General features: G+C 42.9%; 1 long non-coding RNA gene across 1 annotated transcript in view; it reads left to right on the top strand.

The window, feature by feature from the left end:
* The first annotated feature begins 387 nt into the window (after positions 1-387).
* The window catches only part of LOC141094597 (uncharacterized), a 61,203-nt gene continuing 39,753 nt past the window's right edge, over positions 388-21,837 (top strand). The window contains exon 1 of the long non-coding RNA XR_012233112.1: positions 388-485. This is a non-coding gene — a long non-coding RNA (uncharacterized lncRNA). The remainder of the gene's footprint in view (positions 486-21,837) is intronic.

A 21,837-nucleotide genomic window follows, 5' to 3' on the forward strand; every position in this document is an offset into this window, starting at 1 on the left:
TATTGCAAAAAATAGTTTTTTAAAAAATAGATTTAAACACCGTGCTAAAGTGAGTTTAAAGGAAAGGTGCCGCAATTTTATATAATTTGCAAAAAAAGAGTAAGTAACAAAACATGTTGTTAAAGCAAAAGTTGTACTAACTAGGATTTATGGTTTGTTTGTAATAATGTTTTAATGTAGCCACTGGGCGCTGCCATCTTGATATGCAGATCTGTGGAGGACTCATACAGTCTGCAAATATGGCCGTCCCTGGACATAGGAGACTGCGTCGGCTCCCGACCCACATGCAGCCTCATTAGCAGTGAACTGGGCACGCCCCTGTGGGCTGCACCATTCTCTGCTGTAGGTGTGGCTGGGCGCCATTTTACTGTAGCCCAGTGCTATCTGCTGAGCTCCACTTTCTGCACCGTGCTTCCTGCTCCAGCTCCACTGTCCTCCTGCTCTGTCTCTGCCTCCTCACTCACACACAGCCCCAGTGTTCTCCGGTAATCTGACACCTTTGCTTTTATGAGAGATTTTATGGCTGTCTGAGGAGGACAGTGACATATACAGCCCATAGTCTAGTGTATTATTGGGGGGGCTGGAAGTTTCACCAGTGTGGGCATATCTGTAATACTGTCTCCTGTGATACTGCCTGCTGAGCCGTGTATCTAATCCTCTCCTGTGTGATACTGACTGCTGAGCCGTGTATCTAATCCTCTCCTGTGTGATACTGACTTCTGAGCCGTGTATCTTATCCTCTCCTGTGTGATACTGTCTGCTGAGCCATGTATCTGATCCTCTCCTGTGTGATACTGACTGCTGAACCGTGTATCTAATCCTATCCTGTGTGATACTGACTGCTAAGCCATGTATCTAATCCTATCCTGTGTGATACTGTCTGCTGAGCCTTGTGTCTAATCCTCCCCTGTGTGATACTGACTGCTGAACCGTGTATCTAATCCTCTCCTGTATGATACTGTCTGCTGAGCTGTGTATCTAATCCTATCCTGTGTGATATTGTCTGCTGAGCCGTGTATCTAATCCTATCCTGTGTGATACTGTCTGCTGAGCTGTGTATCTAATCCTATCCTGTGTGATACTGACTGCTGAACCGTGTATCTAATCCTCTCCTGTATGATACTGTCTGCTGAGCCGTGTATCTAATCCTCTCCTTTGTGATACTGACTGCTGACCCGTGTATCTAATCCTATACTGTGTAATACTGACTGCTGAACCGTGTATCTAATCCTCTCCTGTGTGATACTGACTGCTGAGCCGTGTATCTAATCCTCTCCTGTGTGATACTGACTGCTGAACCGTGTATCTCATCCTCTCCTGTGTGATACTGTCTGCTGAGCCGTGTATCTATTCCTATCCTGTGTGATACTGTCTGCTGAGCCGTGTATCTAATCCTCTCCTGTGTGATACTGTCTGCTGAGCCGTGTATCTAATTCTCTGCCGTGTGATACTGCTCTCCTGAAATACTCTATGCTGCTGTCACCCTGCTGGTTTTATGTGTGATCTACATGGTGGTATTGTGTATGATCTATATGGCGGCATTGTGTGTGAAGTATATGGCGGTATTATTTGTGATCTGCTAAAAGGGGACCCATTCTAGGGTGGTTCTGGCTGAGCACCTGCACACGGGTCAGGGGGGTAATAGTCAGGTGCAGTCAGGGGAGGGCTGGTGAAGCAGCTGAAGAGAGGGGTCTCATTTTTATCGTTACTATATGGCTCCATTCCCCCCCAGCCTGCTTCCCAGCGTCACCCCGGACTGCGCCTGTCGCCTCGCTTTTACACATTGCCAGGACAGGATCTGAGGATGGGAATGGGGTCTCTGCATGCAAAGTCTGGATCAGAACAGGCCATCAATCAGCAGAAATGTTTCCTGGATTTCTGTGCTGCTGTTTCCCTGCTCCTCCCCCATATATATCCCTCTGTGCCCCCATAGACCAGTGCACTGCTCTCCTGAAATACTCTGTGCTGCTGTCACCCTGCTCCTCCACCATATATCTCCCTCTGTGCCCCCTATAGACCAGTGCACTGCTCTCCTGAAATACTCTGTGCTGCTGTCACCCTGCTCCTCCACCATATATCTCCCTCTGTGCCCCCTATAGACCAGCGCACTGCTCTCCTGAAATACTCTGTGCTGCTGTCACCCTGCTCCTCCACCATATATCTCCCTCTGTGCCCCCCATAGACCAGCACACTGCTCTCCTGAAATACTCTGTGCTGCTGTCTCCCTGCTCCTCCACCATATATCTCCCTCTGTGCCCCCATAGACCAGCGCTCTGCTCTCCTGAAATACTGTGTGCTGCTGTCACTCTGCTCCCTCTACCATATATCTCTCTGTGTGCCCCCCATAGACCAGCACACTGCTCTCCTGAAATACTCTGTGCTGCTGTCACCCTGCTCCCTCCACCATATATCTCCCTCTGTGCCCCCCATAGACCAGCACACTGCTCTCCTGAAATACTCTGTGCTGCTGTCACCCTGCTCCCAGAATCCTTGCTGCCTGCCATCCTCAGTGACTGAAGACCCCATTCCTCTCCTCAGATCCCGTCCTGGTGATGTGTGAAAGCGAGGCGACAGGGGCCTGATGTATGGAGGAAGGAGCAGGGTGACAGCAGCACAGAGTATTTCAGGAGAGCAGTGTGCTGGTCTGTGGGGGGCACCCTGTTCGGTGCCAGGGATTGTACATAGAGCGCTGTGTTTTATACACATGGATGGACCGTCTTCTTGTCTGCTCCACAGAAATCCAGGAAACATTTCTGCTGATTGATGGCCTGTTCTGATCCAGACTTTACATGCAAAGACAGTCAGTAACTTTGCAGGCCCCATAAAAATGGCTGCTCACTGTGTTCCTAAATGTCATCCTCTCTTTTCCCTTAGCAAGCACCCAGTAGGGGAGGAGAGGAGTGACACCACACCCATGTCAGCAGATTCCGCCCATACAGTGTCCATTTTAGGGCATGATCATATATCAAAATCAAACATCATGGACACTGTATGCCCATAATTACTGCAGGACAGTAATGTGAGCTAGTTGTACACTAGGTTTTTGTGCCAAATTTCAGTATCTGCTCCCCCTAGTGTTAACAAGTGGAAATGCCAAACTTTTTAAAATTATTTTTCATATTTTACAAAATTAAAAACAAATGATAATATTTTTTAAGAAAATGTAAACATTAATTCTTTACATTTTTTCAATTGCTGAAAAATTTTTTTTGGGATGGCACCTTCCCTTTAAGGAATAAAGGAGAGGAATAACATGCATAAGCGATTTGTTTCAAGAGAGTTTTTGGTGTACTCACTTGCTCAACTGTAGGTGATAGGATGTTAGATGAGGTAAGGTGATCGGTTGTGTAGGTTAGAGAAGAGATGCAAAATCGTAAACTGATGCTGCTTGTGAGTAGCACAGTACCTGCATGGTATTGGTACCTGAAATATATTAAACAAGTTAAGTGCAAAAACTTATCAGCATTTGGTAGGTTTGTTTTGTGCACTTACTTAATATGTCAATTTTGGTGGCGTGCTTCTCTGTAGATCCACTATGGAGAAATGGGACCTTAGGTTTATCAAGACTTAGGTTGTCAGGCGTATGTTAACCATAGTCAATCCTTTAATGTCTGAAATATATTCAACCTGTTTATTGCATGCTCCTAACAATAGTCGGTTCTCATTAATTAATTACATTAATTCACTTACTGTATATCAACATAGATGATGTGGAAATGCTGAGGATCCAAAAAATAGTTACAAGATCGTGGTCAGGAGTGTTTTTGAATGGGTTCTCTTAGATACCAATCGCTGGGTGATATACAAAAAATATATATATCTATATAATGTATAGTAGTAATAATAATAATAATAGATGGCTTTCTGTATTACCTAGAAAAAGGAGTTGGGAACATATACATTCATGAATAAGTTTGTTAAAGTACTTTGTTATGCTGGTGTTGGTGGTGTAGTGTGCTGTAATCCTGGGGGATTGTAAGCTGAAAAGGCTGAAGTTAGCTAATGGTGCTAAGAAGTCACTCCCAAAGAGCTCATCAATAGTGCTGGAACACCACTTGCAAGGATGTTGGAGATGTCGTCAGCTATGGTGAAATGGGGCTTCCTCTGGACAAAGAGAAACGTCGGTGCCTCGCATGTTCCAGATGGAAGCAACTCTGAGGTTCAGGCACGAAAGGAGGGGGCAGTGTTATGAATGAGTCACCGTAGGAGGCAAAAACAGAAATACTAGCTAAGTCCAGAAAACCAGAAAAGTTGGCAGCTATCGGATTGCAGACCCCTGAACCTATCAACAACAACTAGCAGTAGCCATGGGGGGTTCCTACGGTGCCCTAGACCCCTCGATCACAGCCGGAGAACTACATAGCCTAAAGACAGAAAGGGAAATCTAAACTGCCCCAGAGCAGACCCCAAAGCAATAGGCAGCCCCCAACATATAATGACGGTGAAGCAAGATGAAAAAAACACTCACACAGATAGAAAGATAGGCTGAGCAAATGATGGGGCCCAAGCTAACTAGATAGGACAGGATAGAAAAGCCGCTGTCTGTAATCCGCCAAAACCCTCTCAAAACAAGAGCCAACAGCTGATAGGGGAAAAAGCCCTGAAGACGCTAGGCTTCAAAAAGACTATATCAGTACTCAGGTATTTTCTGAAGACAGAGCAAAAAGGAATTCAGCTCACCCCAGCAGGGAATGGCAGAAATCAAGGAAAACAATGCAAAACAAAACCAAAACACAAATGCAAAAAGTAGAGCAGAAAACTTTGTTTTTGAGGAGGAGGAATCAGACTGGTCTCCTAGAATCCCCTCAGAAAGATCACCAGCAAGGCAGAAGGGCGTTGGCTGCCTTATATCCAGTCATTAACTCCCATCACCCAGTGATCATCATCCTGCCCAGGTGCCTGGCAATCAGCCTCACTACCCTCCTTCACCAGAAGAGGGAGTTCATCAGACCTCAACGGTGAAGGGGAAAATGAACTCATAACAGGGCAGGGTCCTGATGAAGAGGCAATGAGTCCCTTGAAATGCGTTGGTTAGCTGATCTCACCGGCACCTGTCCTCCTAACTTCGTGACGTGACGCTTAGCTCCACCCCCTCCTTTCTCATCTCTAACCTACGCAACCGATCACCTTACCTAATCTTATGCGCAGTGGATGCATCTAACATCCTATGATCTACAGTTGCACAACTGAGTACACTAAAAACTGTCTTGAAACAAATCCATTTGTTTATGCATGTTTGAAGCTTTAAGAGAATGGAGGGCACCACTAAAAAATATAAGCAAGAGTACTCACCATTGGCAGGCTAAGACATGATAGGACAAAAGAAAAGAAAGATCATGCCCATATATATGGGAGACACCTCAATTGCATAAAAAATTTTTTATTGAACATATATCAGACTGACAGACAGTGCATGAGAACAAAACACAAAAAGACTCTTTTTAAAAACATTTAAAAAAGTACATCTTGTACATAAAAAAGCAGACCTATCATGAGCCCAACCTTAATATAGAGATTTGGGCAAACCACACCAAGTCCTGAAACAGCCACAATACATAGTTGAAATGGCAGTTAATCCACAAATCCTTAAATGTGCAAGAGAGAGCAATAAATTAAGAAATACTCACAGTACCATATGGGCCCTACTAGATAATAGAAGTGAAAGGCAAGCAAAACTTAGATTAAGTTGCTGCTTGAAGCACATAAGTAGCACATGGGATGCATAAGCACATATGGAAAAGGAGCCCTTTAGAAAAAGCAGGCACAAGTACCCCAAGACATAAATAAGCCTGGGTTGCACTGCAAAATGCCAATATACAGGACAAGGTAAGGTATGGCATAGCGTCCCACGCGTATCGCCACAGACAAGTGGCTTCCTCAGGGAAAGATAGTGTGCTATGCTCTCAACCCCAAACCTATAAAAATATACAATCCTTTTATCAAAAAAAGGCTTCACCTATGAGAAAGAGGCGACAACGGTCGAGCACATGGTGGAAAATGCGGTGGCGGACATCTTGTTAGTTTGCATACTTCCTGTTACTAATAAAGTTTTGTGGTTGTTCATCGCGTCAGAGACACAGCGCTTAGGTCGCATAGTAGCCCATACTGCGCATGCGCTGTTGCATTCACATTATCAAGGGATCATCCTCTGTGCACAGGCGCTTTGAGGTTATAGGACCTCATAGTAAAACAAATTGCTCATGCGCTGCACAATTTCCATTGTGGAAAATAGTTCAAGAATACCACTATCAATATACTGGCGCTGTAACGGCGATTATGCGCAGGCGCTGTCAATACATCAAGTCACCCCTGAAAAGACGCTCTAAGAGGCAATTTCTAAACAGTGCATAATGATTGTTGTATAGACGTGATAAAAGCGCCAATATACAAGCGCTAAAAAGACACTCAAATCATATATATAACAAAGGAGGCTGTTTATAGTCATGACCTCATGGTAAGACAGATTGCGAATGTGCTGCATGATCTCAAATGAGAAAAACAGGTCAAAAATACCACTGCCAGTACATAACATTATACTGGCTTTATGACAGCAGTTATGCGCCGGCACTGTCAATATACTAAATTGTCACTGAAAAAACGCTCTCAGTGGCGATTACTAAACAATGCATAATGATAGTTTATGTAGGCGTGATGGAAGCGCCCATATGCAAACGGTAAGAAGACACTTACGCCATATATAAAACAGAGGAGGCTACTTATAATCATAACCTAATGGTAAGTCAAAATGCGCATGCACTGCACTGTTTTAAATGGGGAAAACTGGGTCAAAAAGCCTAACTGCCCGTACAAAAAAGTTATAAGAGCAATTGTGTCCAGGTACTATGAAGATGTCATGATGGATGGTTTTTAAGGGAAGTAATGATCAAATCATGCAGACGCTCCTGATCATAGCATATTGTCATTATTTGCTTACTGCAAAGATATATATGTAACCACATACAAAGTGGAAAAATATATATATAAATAAAGAGATTTTTGAGAAATCTATACGTAAGTAAGTTGCCTAAAAGATTGTATACCACACATGTGGCAAATATGCTATTTGATAAAGCTACCAGAATGGTGACCGGTCTGCAAACCCTGTCTTATGAGGAAAGGTTGCAGGATTTGGGAATGTTTAGTTTGCAAAAGAGAAGACTGAGAGGAGACTTAATTGCTGTCTACAAATATCTAAAGGGCTGTCACATTGTAGAAGGATCAACTTTATTCTCATTTGCACAAGGAAAGACTAGAAGCAATGGGATGAAACTGAATGGGAGGAGACACAGATTAGATATTAGAAAAAACTTTTTGACAGTTAGAGTGATCAATGAGTGGAACAGGCTGCCACGAGAAGTGGTGAGTTCTCCTTCAATGGAAGTCTTCAAACAGAGGCTGGACAGACATCTGACTGGGATGATTTAGCGAATCCTGCTTTGAGCAGGGGGTTGGACCAGATGGCCCAGGAGGTCCCTTCCAACTCTACGATTCTATGATTCTATGATTCTATGATTCTATACACTTAGCCACCGCTAAACCATAAGCATTCTTATAAATATATGCTAATGGATCTCAAACACATCAGGCATGTCCTAAAAAGGACGTATATCAAAAAGAGAGGGAAAATTACAACAACATGCACATCTCTTTATGGCATCATTAAACAATAATGCATGAAAGATGACTTTATATGCATTAATATTAGGTCAAAGCATCTGAATGGACAATCCTCTTAAGGAATCACACTGAGGACAGCGTAAGCCTACACATGCTTTTATTACATGGTATTGTAATTTTTAATGATGGACTAAATAAAGGCTTTTTTTAATTTTTCTATATTGTGTGCTGGAACTACAAAAGTTTTTTTCACTAAGAATTTTCTCCCAGATGGGGATGGATTTATTCCGTGCACCAAGATCATGGAAAGGAGGACTGGGCAGGCTGGATCAGGTGAGCTGAAGATTAATTCTATATTGCCTGATATTGTTACTGTCTGTACTTTTTTCATGCTCCCTGGTTTATCAACGCTGAAGGAATTTTTATCCTTCACTAATAACAGCGTTACAGCTGCCCACAGGAGTTATAAGAGTTTCTTACACTCTCCTAATTCCCCTTTCATTTGGATTACAAATTTTCTGAGAAAATGGAAGTCACTTTCAAGGATACTTTATTCCTGAGTTTAAACGATAAATCCAAACTGGAAAAAGGGCCAACTATAGTCTCCAAAAATAAGGGAAATCCCAATGTGGAAGGTCAGGTTGATTTAAGACATAACATGAAACAATTGGAGAAACTCCTGTCTACACGCCTGAGAACCTGGTGGGATCATATTATGCTTGAAAAGTATGTAGAAAATTTGATGATTCCCAGAGGACTAAGAATAAAAAAAGTCTACTGTTCAATTTGATGAACTTTTCCAAAAACAATGGAATGACATTTTGACGGGATGTTCCCTTAAGCTTATGGAGCTTCTCATAGATTATGAACAAAAAAAAGTGAAAGAACTTTATCTAAAAATCAAAGAAATTGAAAATTCTTTGACAGGATCTATTAATAATGCCACATATAAGAAACTGAGATCTGACATTATGGACAGATTGGATAAATTAGAGGATACCATTGTTGAAAACAAACAGAAAAAATATGAAAGAGATGTTAAAGATTTTGAGACCGGACATGTGTATGACTGGCGACCCCAGCAAGGACCTTATAGAAATTCTAGGTCTTTAAAGAAGCCAAAATCAATTCTAAAAGATCAAAGTGTTAATAGGATTTTAGGAGGTGGAGGAACATCACAAGTTACTTTCAGCTCCTCTGAACTTGAAACGACTGATGGAGAAATGGAAGAAGATGAAAATGATTGTTGTAGTTCAGGGGAAGGATCTAGTGGGGCAAAAAACGGAGTAACCCCAAACATAGATCCAAATCAAAATCCTATAGAAGAGCGGGGCGTAAGCACAGAGCTAAAATGCATAAAATACAATTACAGAACGTGGTATCGCAAATAAATCAGTTTACAGTCCTAAATCAATTTGCATGTATTCTTACTAATAATGAACTGAAAGTATTGTGCAAAGGGCTTAACTTTGTGCCTAAGAACAATGGAGATTTTTTTTCTACAATTTTGGATGTCAATAAATTTGTGAGGAGATTAACCATTAAGAAACATTTTTTCGACCAGGATCAATCAGCTGCTGAAATTAATACCTCTTTCTTACCAGTTAATGCATATGCAGGACTCACGTTTAGAGAACAATTTGCCTTGACAGAACTTAATTCCTTATCTGATTCTTCACAAAGGGACAATTTTGTCGGTGATAACAGTGTGGTTTCTAGAGTGCCAAATATGGATTTCTATCCCTTACAATCAAGAGCCCCCATTATGGATGAGTTTCAGCTCTCTGTGGAACGAGAATTAAAATCTGTTTTTTCCAATAATAACAAGGGGGATAATTTATCCAAGGGAGAAAGAAAAGCTTTAAAAAACATACGAAATAATCCAAACATTGTAGTGAAGAATGCAGATAAGGGGGGATCAGTGGTAATATTGAATAAGACCCTATATGTAAGAGAGGTTAATAACATTTTAAATGATAGCCATGCTTATAAGAAAATAGATGGGGATCCAACTCAAACTATAAAAGTAAAATTGGAAAAAATTTTACAAGAAGGATTTGATCTAGGCATTCTCAATCTAAAACAAAAAGAATTCCTGTTACCAATAAATCCCAAAATTCCCATTTTTCATGCCCTACCTAAAATTCATAAAGGGCTTTTTCCTCCCTCTTTCAGACTGATAGTGACAGGTGTAGATTCATTATTGGAAAGACTTGGTTCTTGGTTAGATGAGAGATTGCAACCATTGGTAGTTATGTCACCTAGTTATTTGAAAGACAGCAAACATGTGCTTTCAGTAATGTCAAATCAGAATTGGGATGAGAATTTCATGTGGATAACTTGTGATGTAAAAACACTGTATTCCTGTATTCCACATGGCCTAGCTATGCAAGCATTGACAGATCAACTGAATATATACTCCAATTATTCTGATGTAATGAAAGAATTTATTTTAGATGTTACTTTATTTCTGCTTCAAAATAACTATTTTAAATTCTCCCGCCAGTTCTATGTGCAGTGTCAGGGATGTTCTATGGGAGCTAAATTCTCCCTAAATTCTTGTCGGGTATGAGAAAAACATGTATAAAGATGGTACCTGCAAATATATATAAAGAAAGAACGTACATAATAATGTAGTCATCTCATGAACAGATAAAGAATGCATGGGCCTTATCCATTGGTATAGGCTCACTCAGATCAAGTGAAAAAATGGGAGCACACACATGCCAACCACTGAAAAAAAAAGGGGGAAAAACCCATATGGTACTGTTGAGAAAGTGTCCATAAGAAAAGGCCAAATAGATATAGCATAACATCCCATCAAATTGGGTATGTATGAACAGATAGGAATAAGAGGCATGTTAATTACATCCAAACTACAAAATAATATAGAAGTAAAGAATAAAGTCCCAAAGATAACCACATATGATACTGAAATAAAGATACATGTGTCTCAAAAAAAAATTAACCAAAATACACACAAAAAAACACACGAAAAAGGCTCTCATATGACAATGAATGGCCGAAAAAGGCCTCCAATGATGAAGACATCTAGACGAATGTAGTCCTCAGAAAGTTGAAAGAAAATGAAAACTTCAATATCGTAAGGTACTGCAGAATCGGTGTTAAAACTTGGCTCCAAGATGAAGAGAACCCAGACAATTCTGAGTTTTTGAAACTTGAGATGTCCAGAACACGATTCCAAATCTAAGGACAGAAAAGAGAAGAAAAAGAAAAGAAAAGAATGGGGAGAATATTAGACCAAAAATAATGTTAGTCAAAGGTTTATTAACCATAGAAACCCGAGTATAAGAGTTCCTCATTTAGACCATTAGGTGACATACTCCTAAGATTGTAAATCCAACGGGCTCAATTGTCACATGAGAGCCTTTTTCGTGTGTTTTTTGTGTGTATTTTGGTTAATTTTTTTTGAGACACATGTATCTTTATTTCAGTACCATATGTGGTTATCTTTGGGACTTTATTCTTTATTTCTATATTATTTTGTAGTTTGGATGTACTTAACATGCCTCTTATTCCTATCTGTTCATACATACCCAGTTTGATGGGATGTTATGCTATATCTATTTGGCCTTTTCTTATGGACACTTTCTCAACAGTACCATGTGGGTTTTCCCCCCTTTTTTTTTTCCAGTGGTTGGCATGTGTGTGCTCCCATTTTTTCACTTGATCTGAGTGAGCCTATACCAATGGATAAGGCCCATGCATTCTTTATCTGTTCATGAAATGACTACATTATTATGTACGTTCTTTCTTTATATATATATTTGCAGGTACCATCTTTGTACATGTTTGTCTCATAACCGACATCTTTATATATATATAGAAAAGTTTCACATGATAGTGAATTAAATACCATCGTACATACTTCATATGCATCTCTGTCCAAAGTGGCCTTCATCATGTCCTATCTGCAGGGAGAGGCCCTGTCTTGGGTAAACCCGCTGTGGGAACGTGACGACCCAGTCGTCTTGAGTCTCCCGGTTTTCCTGGATACGTTTCGTAAGGTTTTCGATGAGTCAGGTTGGTTAGCCTCTCTCACGGAGTCACTGTTTAACTTACACCAGGGCTCTCACGGTCGGACAGTACGCTATTCGCTTTCACACAAGCTCCTCCGAGCTCGGCTGGAATAACACGGCTTTGGTGGGGGCATTCTGGCGCAGTCTTTCTTCTAGAATAAAGGATGAACTCGCAGGTCCAGATACCCCGTCCACCTTAGAGGACCTTATTTTGCTGGCTACCCGCGTTGACCTGCGCTTCCTGGAGCGTGCTCGGGAGTCAGCGAGAGACAGGCGGTCCTCCAGGTCAGTTTCTCCTTTCACCCGGTCTGCCAGCTCCCGTTCGGTCGGGTCCTCTTCCCTCTCTTCGGGTGAGCCCATGCAGATAGACCGTCTCAGGTTGGCCGAGTTAGTCAGAGAGAGAGATGGGCACAAGGTCTGTGCCTCTATTGCGGTGATTCGTCACACTATGTCCGCACCTGTCCTAAGAGACAGGGAAACGATTCCACCTAGGTCAGGTAAGAGAGGCCTTCCTAGGTGATGATGATCCCTCTCAACCCCTTACGATTTCTGTGCTTTTGGTTTCAGGAGGGAGGCGTGGTTCCGAGGTGGCCTACGTGGATTCGGGCTCAGCGGGTAACTTCATTTGGCCGGAAGAGGTGGACAAATACCAAATTCCTATAGTCACTCTATCTAACCCAATTCAGATTGCCACCGTGGATGGCAAACCGCTACAGGTGACCGTCACCTTGGTCACTGAAGAGGTGGAGTTGCAAGTCAGAGCCTTACATCGAGAGAAGATAGCCTCTTATGTTTTGCCTAAGCTCTCTCATGCCATTCTACTCAGTCTTCCATGGTTAAGGACTCATCAGCCTGTTCTCGACTGGTCTTCTGGGGAGATACTCCGCTGGGGGCACCCATGCCAAGCTCACTGTCTGACTCCTGTCCGCCTGGTGGCCACTCCTCGGTCATCTCCAGACCTCCCAGGTCTTCCTCCAGGCTACAGCTCCTATGCCGATGTTTTTGATAAAAAGAAAGCGGAGGCCCTCCCTCCACACCGGCCGTTTGACTGCCCAATTGAACTTGTTCCCGCTTCAACCTGTTGTGAGCTCATTTTCGGGTTTGCATCTGGCTTCTGGTGAGGGTTATGGAGCTGGCTGTGCTGACAGAGGAAAGAGGGAGGCATATCTAAAGAAGAATATAATGCTGTCTGCAGAACCTGCAGGGCACAAATCAGATTAGCTTAAGCTGAAAATGAATTGAGGCTTGCAAGAGATGTCAAAAGCAATAATAAAGGATTTTGGGGATATGTTAAAAGTAAAAGAAAAGTCAAAGATGCTATAAGATTTTTACAGGATGAAAAGATGAAATGGTAAGACAGGATGTTGAGAAGGCCGAACTTTTAAATTCCTATTTTGCATCTGTTTTCTCTCAGAAAGGAAATGTAACATCAACTGTTCTTCACTGTCCTATTAAGGGAATAGAAGAATCCAGGATATCTATAAACAGAAAGATAGTGAGGAAACACTTAGCTAACCTAAATGAATTCAAGTCTCCAGGTCCAGATGAATTACACCCCAGAGTACTGAAGGAGATAGCAGAAGAAATTTTTGAACCCCTCTCCATAATCTTTGAAAATTCTTGGAGAACAGGAGAAGTGCCAGAAGACTGGAGAAGAGCAAATGTTGTTCCTATCTTCAAAAAGGGGAAGAAGGTGGACCCAGGCAACTATAGGCCGGTGAGTCTGACTTCTATACCAGGAAAGATCTTTGAACAAATTATTAAACAACATGTATGCCAGTACCTGGATAAGAATGAAGTGATTAAACAGAGTCAGCATGGGTTTGTAACTAATAAGTCATGTCAGACTAACTTAATTTCCTTCTATGACGGAATCACTGATTGGGTGGATCAAGGAAATGCTGTAGATATAGTATATCTTGACTTCAGCAAAGCATTTGACAAAGTCTCTCATACAATCCTTATTGAAAAAATGACTATGTATGGAATGGACAAGGCAACTGTTAGGTCGATTCATAACTGGCTTAGTGATCGGACCCAAAGAGTGGTCATAAATGGCTGCACATCCAGTTGGAAGAATGTCTCAAGTGGGGTACCACAGGGCTCTGTCCTGGGCCCTGTATTCTTAAAAAGGAGAAAACGGAGTAACGGATACAAAATATATGCAAAAGTATAAATTTTATTAGTACTCACATCAAGTGCTGACAAGTATACAAGTTGACTAAAATAGGGGGGATAAGCTCCAATGATACAACAATCAGGACAGACAAGGACAGGGTAAATAAAATGATACCAGTGCTCGAAATCTACATGGCACAACGTTCAGTCAGCCCATGGGCATTGCACATAACAGACATATGTCTAATGGTAAAAGATAGTCAAATATGGCATACTCAATTAAATGTGTATTGTACATAGTTGTACATGTCTAGAGCGCCAAAAAAAAAAAAAAAAAAAAAAAAAACCATCCAGAGGGGTCAATGTGCAAGTCCAATGGACACTGAACATAAATGAATCAATGACATGTGAAAGGATTCTTAAATAGTAAATAACATATGTATCAGCATATCAAAACTTCGCAATTATGCCAGAGAGAACCCGGGAGACGACCCGCCCAGCGGTCCAAATGACCGAAGTGTGGAAACAAGTAAAGGCAGGCTGCTTACCAGGGAGCAGAGGAGGTGAAGGCCCATGCAACGACACCCGACGTACGTTTCGTGCCCGCCACAGGCGCTTTATCAAGGGAGTTCAACATCTTTATCAACGATTTAGATGAAGGAATTGAGGGTAAACTGATTAAATTTGCTGATGACACAAAGCTAGGAGGGATAGCTAATACTAGAGAAGAGAGAGAGAGGATTCAAAAAGATATAAATAAACTGGAGAAGTGGGCAGCAACTAACAGAATGGTTTTTAACGGGGAGAAATGCAAAGTACTACATCTGGGCAATAAAAATGAAAAAAGCATATACAGAATTGGAGGAATAGGGCTAAGTGACAGCACATGTGAAAACGACTTGGGTATACTAAAAGATCACAGACTGAATATGAGTCAACAGTGTGATGCAGCAGCAAAAAAGGCAAATGCAATTCTAGGATGTATTAACAGAAGCATACAGTCTAGATCACGTGAAGTCATTATTTCCCTCTACTCCTCTTTGGTCAGACCTCATCTGGAATATTGTGTCCAGTTTTGGGCACCACATTTTAAAAAAGACATCAACAAACTGGAGCAAGTTCAGAAAAGAGCGACCAGAATAGTGACCAGTCTGCAAACCCTGTCTTATGAGGAAAGGTTGCAGGATTTGGGAATGTTTAGTTTGCAAAAGAGAAGACTGAGAGGAGACTTAATAGCTGTCTACAAATATCTAAAGGGCTGTCACATTGTAGAAGGATCAACTTTATTCTCATTTGCACAAGGAAAGACTAGAAGCAATGGGATGAAACTGAACGGGAGGAGACTTAGATTAGATATTAGAAAAAACTTTTTGACAGAGTGATCAATGAGTGGAACAGGCTGCCACGAGAAGTGGTGAGTTCTCCTTCAATGGAAGTCTTCAAACTGAGCCTGGACAGACATCTGGCTGGGATGATTTAGCGAATCCTGCTTTGAGCAGGGGGTTGGACCAGATGGCCCAGGAGGTCCCTTCCAACTCTACGATTCTATGATTCTATGGCAGAAGAGTAGTGAGTTCTCTATCTGGACTCCCTCTGTTGGTGAAGGGAGGTAATGAAGCTGATCTAAATGGCAGAGACCGGCCACCTGAGGAAGAGGACTGCGATTGGACATCAGGAGTTTCTGATTGGATTTAAGGCAGCCGACTCCCTAGTTTCTTGCTGGTGATTTTTCCTGACTGTGGCTTCTGGTTTCCAGTTTGGTTCCTGCCTTCCTAAAGCTACGTTTTCTCTGCTATTGTTCATATGAGTTTTGTCTGGTTTACTTAGTTTTTGTGTTCAGCCAGCCTTGGCTGGGACTGGGCTGAATCCCCATTTTGTCTCTGATCAGGTGATCTCCATTGCTCTGTCTTCAGAATATACCTGAGTGCTGATATAGTGTTTTGAAGTCTAGCGACTTCAGGGCCTTTTTCTATCAGACGAGTTGGACATTTTTTTGTCAGGGTTTTTTGCGTGATTGCAGACAGCAGCTTTTCTTTCCTGTCCTTCCTAGTTAGTGAGGGCCCCATCGTTTGCTCAGCCTATCTTTCTATCTGTGTCTGTGTTTTCATCTTGTTTCACCGACAATACATGTTGGGGGCTGTCTATTGCTTTGGGGTCTGCTCTGGGGCAGTTTAGATTTTCCCTTTCTTTCTTTAGGCTTATTTAGTTCTCCGGCCATGACGAGGCGTCTAGGACCACCGTAGGCATGCTCCACGGCTACTGCTAGTTGTGGATAGGATCAGGGGTCTGCAATCCGCTAGTTACCAACCTCTCCGGTTTTCTGGGCTTAGCTTGTTTTTTGTTTTTTCCTCCTCGGTGACTCATTTATAACAGATTCACCAGCCATACCGCAGATTCTAGGGTACTCAAAAGCAGGAGAGAATTGTAAAAAAAAAGAAAAAAGTGTCAGAATTTTTTTTCTTGTATGTATATTTTCTCCTCTTTTTTTTTTTTCTGGGGCCGTAGGAGGATTCTTTTTTTTTTTTTTCTTTTTCTCCTTGATGGAGATCAAGCAATTGTCTGATCGTGTGGAGCAGCTCACTGCTGAAGTGCGGGGAATTACCGCCTATCTCACTCATTCACATGCTGTTGAACCAAGGATCCCTGCTCCTGATGTGTTTTCTGGGGATCGGTCTAAATTTTTGAATTTTAAGAATAATTGTAAATTATTTCTTGCCTTGAAGCCTAACTCATCGGGGAGCTTTGCGCAGCAGGTTAAAATTGTCATCTCCTTGCTGCACGGCGATCCCCAGGATTGGGCGTTTTCTTTGACACCTGAAGATCCTGTTTTGACTAATGTGGATGCATTTTTTCAAGCCTTGGGGTTGTTATATGATGAACCTAATGCTATTGATCAAGCTGAGAGAGCCCTATTGGCATTGAACCAGGGTCAGGATCCTGCAGAGTTGTACTGTCAGAAATTCCGAAAGTGGGCGGTCCTTACTACATGGAATGATAGTGCATTGGCAGCTCTCTTTCGGAAGGGTTTGTCTGAGATTTTAAAAGATACTATGGTGGGATTTCCTGTTCCCTCTGGTCTTGACGATTCTATGTCATTAGCCATTCAAGTTGATCGGCGTTATGTGAACGCAAGACTACACGGGAGGTGCTGCCACATTTTGAACAAATGTCTGAACCTATGCAATGTGATGGATTTTTGTCTAGGGCGCAACATCAGGATAAACTCGTAAAGGCGTAATAAGCTGTGTTTTTTCTGTTGAGATGCCTCTCATGTTATTTCTGTCTGCCCTAAACTAGAGAAACGTTTTGCACACACATTTGCTGTGGGTGGTATACAACCTAAGCTTCTTTTGGCAATTACTCTGATCTGCTCCTTATCCATATTTTCCGCAAAGGCTTTTGTGGATTCAGGAGCGGCCTTGAATCTAATGGACTTGGATTTTGCTAAGTGTTGTGGTTTTCCTATGACACCTCTGCGGACGCCTTTTCCTTTGAGGGGTATTGATGCTACTCCTTTGACGAAGAATAAACCTCAGTTTTGGACTCAGGTGATAATGCGGGTCACTCCAAACCACCAAGAAAATTGCAGATTTTTGGTGTTGCATAATTTACATGATACCATTGTTCTGGGTTTTCCCTGGTTGCAAATCCATAATCCGGTTTTGGATTGGAAATCTGTGTCTGTGGTGAGTTGGGGTTGTCGGTGTGCTCTTGGTGACACTCCTGTTTTCTCCACCTCTCCCCAGTCGCATGATGTTCCTGACTATTTGGCTGATTTTTATGATGTATTTAGTGAGAGCAAGTCTGCGTCTTTGCCTCTTCATAGGAGTTATGACTGTGCAATTGAGTTGAGACCTGGGTGTAAATTTCCCAAGGGTTGACTTTTCAATTTATCTGTACCCGAACACGAGGCTATGCGATCTTATATTAAGGAGTCGTTGGAGAAGGGTCATATTAGACCATCCTCTTCGCCCTTAGGTGCTGGGGTTTTTTTCGTGGCCAGGAAAGATGGTTCATTAAGGCCTTGTATTAACTATCGTTCCCTCAACAAAATTACGGTTAAATTTCAGTATCCGTTACCCCTGATTTCTGATTTATTCTCCAGAGTTAAAGGTGCTTGCTGGTTTACTAAGCTTGACCTCAGGGGGGCGTATAATCTTATACGCATCAAGCATGGGGATGAATGGAAGATGGCGTTTAACACTCCGGAGGGACATTTTGAGTACCTGGTTATGCCTTTTGGGCTCACTAATGCCCCTTCTGTCTTCCAATCCTTCATGAATGATATTTTCTGGGACTTTGTGGATAAGTTTTTGATCATCTATCTGGATGATATTTTGATCTTTTCCAGGTATTGGGATTCTCATGTGGAACATGTTCGGACTGTGTTCCGGATTTTGAGGGAGAATTCCTTGTATGTTAAGGGATCGAAGTGCCTTTTTGGTGTACAGAGGATTTCATTTTTGGGATTTATTTTGTCTCCGTCAACTATTGAAATGGACCCGGCCAAGGTACAGGCCATTTATGATTGGGTTCAACCCACTTCTTTGAAGGCTCTCCAGAAGTTTTTGGGTTTTGCTAGTTTTTATCGTAAATTTATAGCTAATTTTTCTGGTATTGCTAAACCACTGACTGATTTAACTAAGAAGGGTGCTGATGTGCTGAATTGGTCTTCAGAGGCTATTTCGGCCTTTCAGGAGCTGAAGCAGAGGTTCACTTCTGCTCCGGTTTTGCGGCAACCTGTTGTCTCACTTCCTTTTCAGGTGGAGGTAGGCTCTTCAGAGATTGGTGCAGGAGCTGTTTTGTCCGAAAAAGATCCGGTGACGTCTAAAATGAATCCCTGTGCCTTCTTTTCTCGAAAGTTCTCCCCATCTGAACGCAACTATGATGTGGGGAATCGGGAAATGTTTGCCATGAAATGGGCATTTGAGGAGTGGAGACATTGGTTGGAGAGAGCTAGACATCAAGTTGTGGTCCTCACTGACCACAAGAATTTGATTTACCTTGAGTCGGCCAAACGCTTGAATCCTAGACAGGCTAGGTGGGCCTTGTTTTTTATGCGTTTTGATTTTGTGGTCTCCTTTCTTCCGGGCACTAAGAATGTTAAGGCAGACGCCCTTTCTAGGAGTTTCTTTGCTGATTCTCCTATTGTGACGAAGCCTACTACCATCTTAGGTGAGGGGGTAGTTCTTTCTGCCATCTCGCCCAATTTGAGACGTGCTCTGGAAGAATTCCAGGAGGACAAACCTGAGCGTTGCCCTATGGGAAAATTGTTTGTTCCTGACCAGTGGAGGAAGAGAGTGATGTCTGAAGTTCATTGCTCCGCATTGGCTGGTCATCCAGGTATTTTTGGTACCAGAGATTTGGTGAGTCAGTCTTTTTGGTGGCCTGCCTTATCTCATGATGTCAGGAATTTTGTGCAGTCCTGTGGGACTTGTTCCCGGTCTAAACCCTGTTCTCGCTCTAGTGGGTTGTTGATGCCCTTGCCGGTGCCTAAGAGGCCATGGACCCATATTTCAATGGATTTTATTTCTGATCTTCCTGTCTCTCACTGAATGACTGTTATCTGGGTGATTTGTGATAGATTCTCTAAGATGGTCCATCTTGTACCACTCCCAAAGTTGCCATCTTCCTCAGAGTTGGTACCCTTGTTTTTACAACAGGTGGTTCGGTTGCATGGGATTCCTGAGAACATTGTATCGGACAGAGGAGTTCAGTTTGTTTCCAGATTCTGGAAAGCCTTTTGTTCCAAGCTGGGAATTCAGTTGTCCTTCTCCTCTGCGTTTCACGCTCAGACCAATGGGCAGACGGAGAGAACAAACCAGACTTTGGAGTCCTATTTGAGATGTTTTATATCTGCTGATCAGGATGATTGGGTTTCATTTTTGCCCTTGGCCGAATTCGCTTTAAATAATAGAGCTAGTTCTGCCACCTTGATGTCGCCCTTTTTCTGTAACTTTGGGTTTCATCCTCGATTTTCTTCAGGGCAAGTGGAATCTTCAGCCTGCCCCGGTGTTGACACTGTGGTAGAGAGAATGCAGCAGATTTGGGACCAAGTAGTGGATAAGTTGTCTCTCTCCCAGAAAAAGGCCCAGCGGTTTTCTAACCGGCAAAGGACCATTGGTCCCCGGTTTAAGGTGGGTGATATGGTTTGGTTGTCATCAAGAATATCTCTATGAAGGTGGCTTCTCCAAAGTTCAAGCCAAGATTTATTGGACCGTACAAGATTTTGGAGATTCTTAATCCGGTTTCTTTTCGATTGGCTCTTCCTGTTACGTTTAAGATCCATAACGTGTTTCATAAGTCGCTGTTGAAGAGATATGTTGAGCCAGTAGTTCCTATGGCTGCACCTCCTGACCCTGTATTGGTTGAAGGTAATGTGGAATATGAGGTAGAGAAAATACTGGATTCTCGTTGGGCTAGACGGAGACTCCAGTATTTGGTCAAGTGGAAGGGTTATGGCCAGGAGGACAATTCTTGGGTCTCTGCCTCTGATATTCATGCCAATAGATTGGTTCGTGCTTTTCATCGGGCCCATCCTGATCGGCCCGGTGGCGTGGATGAGGGTTCGGTGACCCCTCCTCAAGGGGGGTACTGTTGTGAGCTCATTTTCGGGTTTGCATCTGGCTTCTGGTGAGGGTTATGGAGCTGGCTGTGCTTACAGAGGAGTAGTGAGTTCTCTATCTGGACTCCCTCTGTTGGTGAAGGGAGGTAATGAAGCTGATCTAAATGGCAGAGACCGGCCACCTGAGGAAGAGGACTGCGATTGGACATCAGGAGTTTCTGATTGGATTTAAGGCAGCCGACTCCCTAGTTTCTTGCTGGTGATTTTTCCTGACTGTGGCTTCTGGTTTCCAGTTTGGTTCCTGCCTTCCTAAAGCTACGTTTTCTCTGCTATTGTTCATATGAGTTTTGTCTGGTTTACTTAGTTTTTGTGTTCAGCCAGCCCTGGCTGGGACTGGGCTGAATCCCCATTTTGTCTCTGATCAGTTGATCTCTTTTGCTCTGTCTTCAGAATATACCTGAGTGCTGATATAATGTTTTGAAGTCTAGCAACTTCAGGGCCTTTTTCTATCAGACGTGTTGGACATTTTTTTTGTCAGGGTTTTTTGCGTGATTGCAGACAGCAGCTTTTCTTTCCTGTCCTTTTTAGTTAGTGAGGGCCCCATCGTTTTCTCAGCCTATCTTTCTATCTGTGTCTGTGTTTTCATCTTGTTTCACCGTCGATACATGTTGGGTGCTGTCTATTGCTTTGAGGTCTGCGCTGGGGCAGTTTAGATTTTCCCTTTCTTTCTTTAGGCTTATTTAGTTCTCCGGCCGTGATGAGGCGTCTAGGACCACCATAGGCACGCTCCACGGCTACTGCTAGTTGTTGTGGATAGGATCAGGGGTCTGCAATCCGCTAGTTACCAACGTCTCCGGTTTTCTGGGCTTAGCTTGCTTTTTGTTTTTTCCTCCTCGGTGACTCATTCATAATATCAACTCCTCCAAGGAGCAGAATCTACCCTCTGTCTCCCGCAGAGACCACCGCCACGTCCGAGTACGTCCGAGAGAACCTCGCCAAAGGCTTTATATGGAAATCCTCTTCACCCGCGGGAGCCGGGTTCTTCTTTGTCAAAAAGAAGGACGGAACTCTACGGCCGTGCATTGACTATAGGGGCTTGAATGAGATTACCATCAAGAACAGGTACCCTCTTCCACTTTTTCCGGAGCTGTTTGACCATCTCAGAGGGGCTTGGGTCTTTTCCAAGCTGGACTTCAGAGGAGTCTACAATCTGGTCCGTATACGTGCAGGTGACGAGTGGAAGACCGCTTTCAACACTCGAAATGGCCATTACGAGTACCTGGTCATGCCCTTCGGCCTTTGCAATGCTCCTGCAGTCTTTCAAGAGTTCGTCAATGAGATCGTCCGGGATCTCTTGTACTCCTGTGTGGTTGTGTACTTAGACGACATCCTCGTCTTCTCGCTGGACCTCTCGCCCCACAGACAAAGTGTCCGCCTGGTGCTTCAGCATCTTCGGGAGAACCACCTGTATGCGAAGATCGAGAAATGTCTCTTCGA

This window comes from Dendrobates tinctorius, unplaced genomic scaffold (assembly GCF_039654945.1).
Source record: "Dendrobates tinctorius isolate UK_male_01 unplaced genomic scaffold, ASM3965494v1 ptg000064l, whole genome shotgun sequence".
Classification (NCBI taxonomy): Eukaryota; Metazoa; Chordata; class Amphibia; order Anura; family Dendrobatidae; genus Dendrobates; species Dendrobates tinctorius.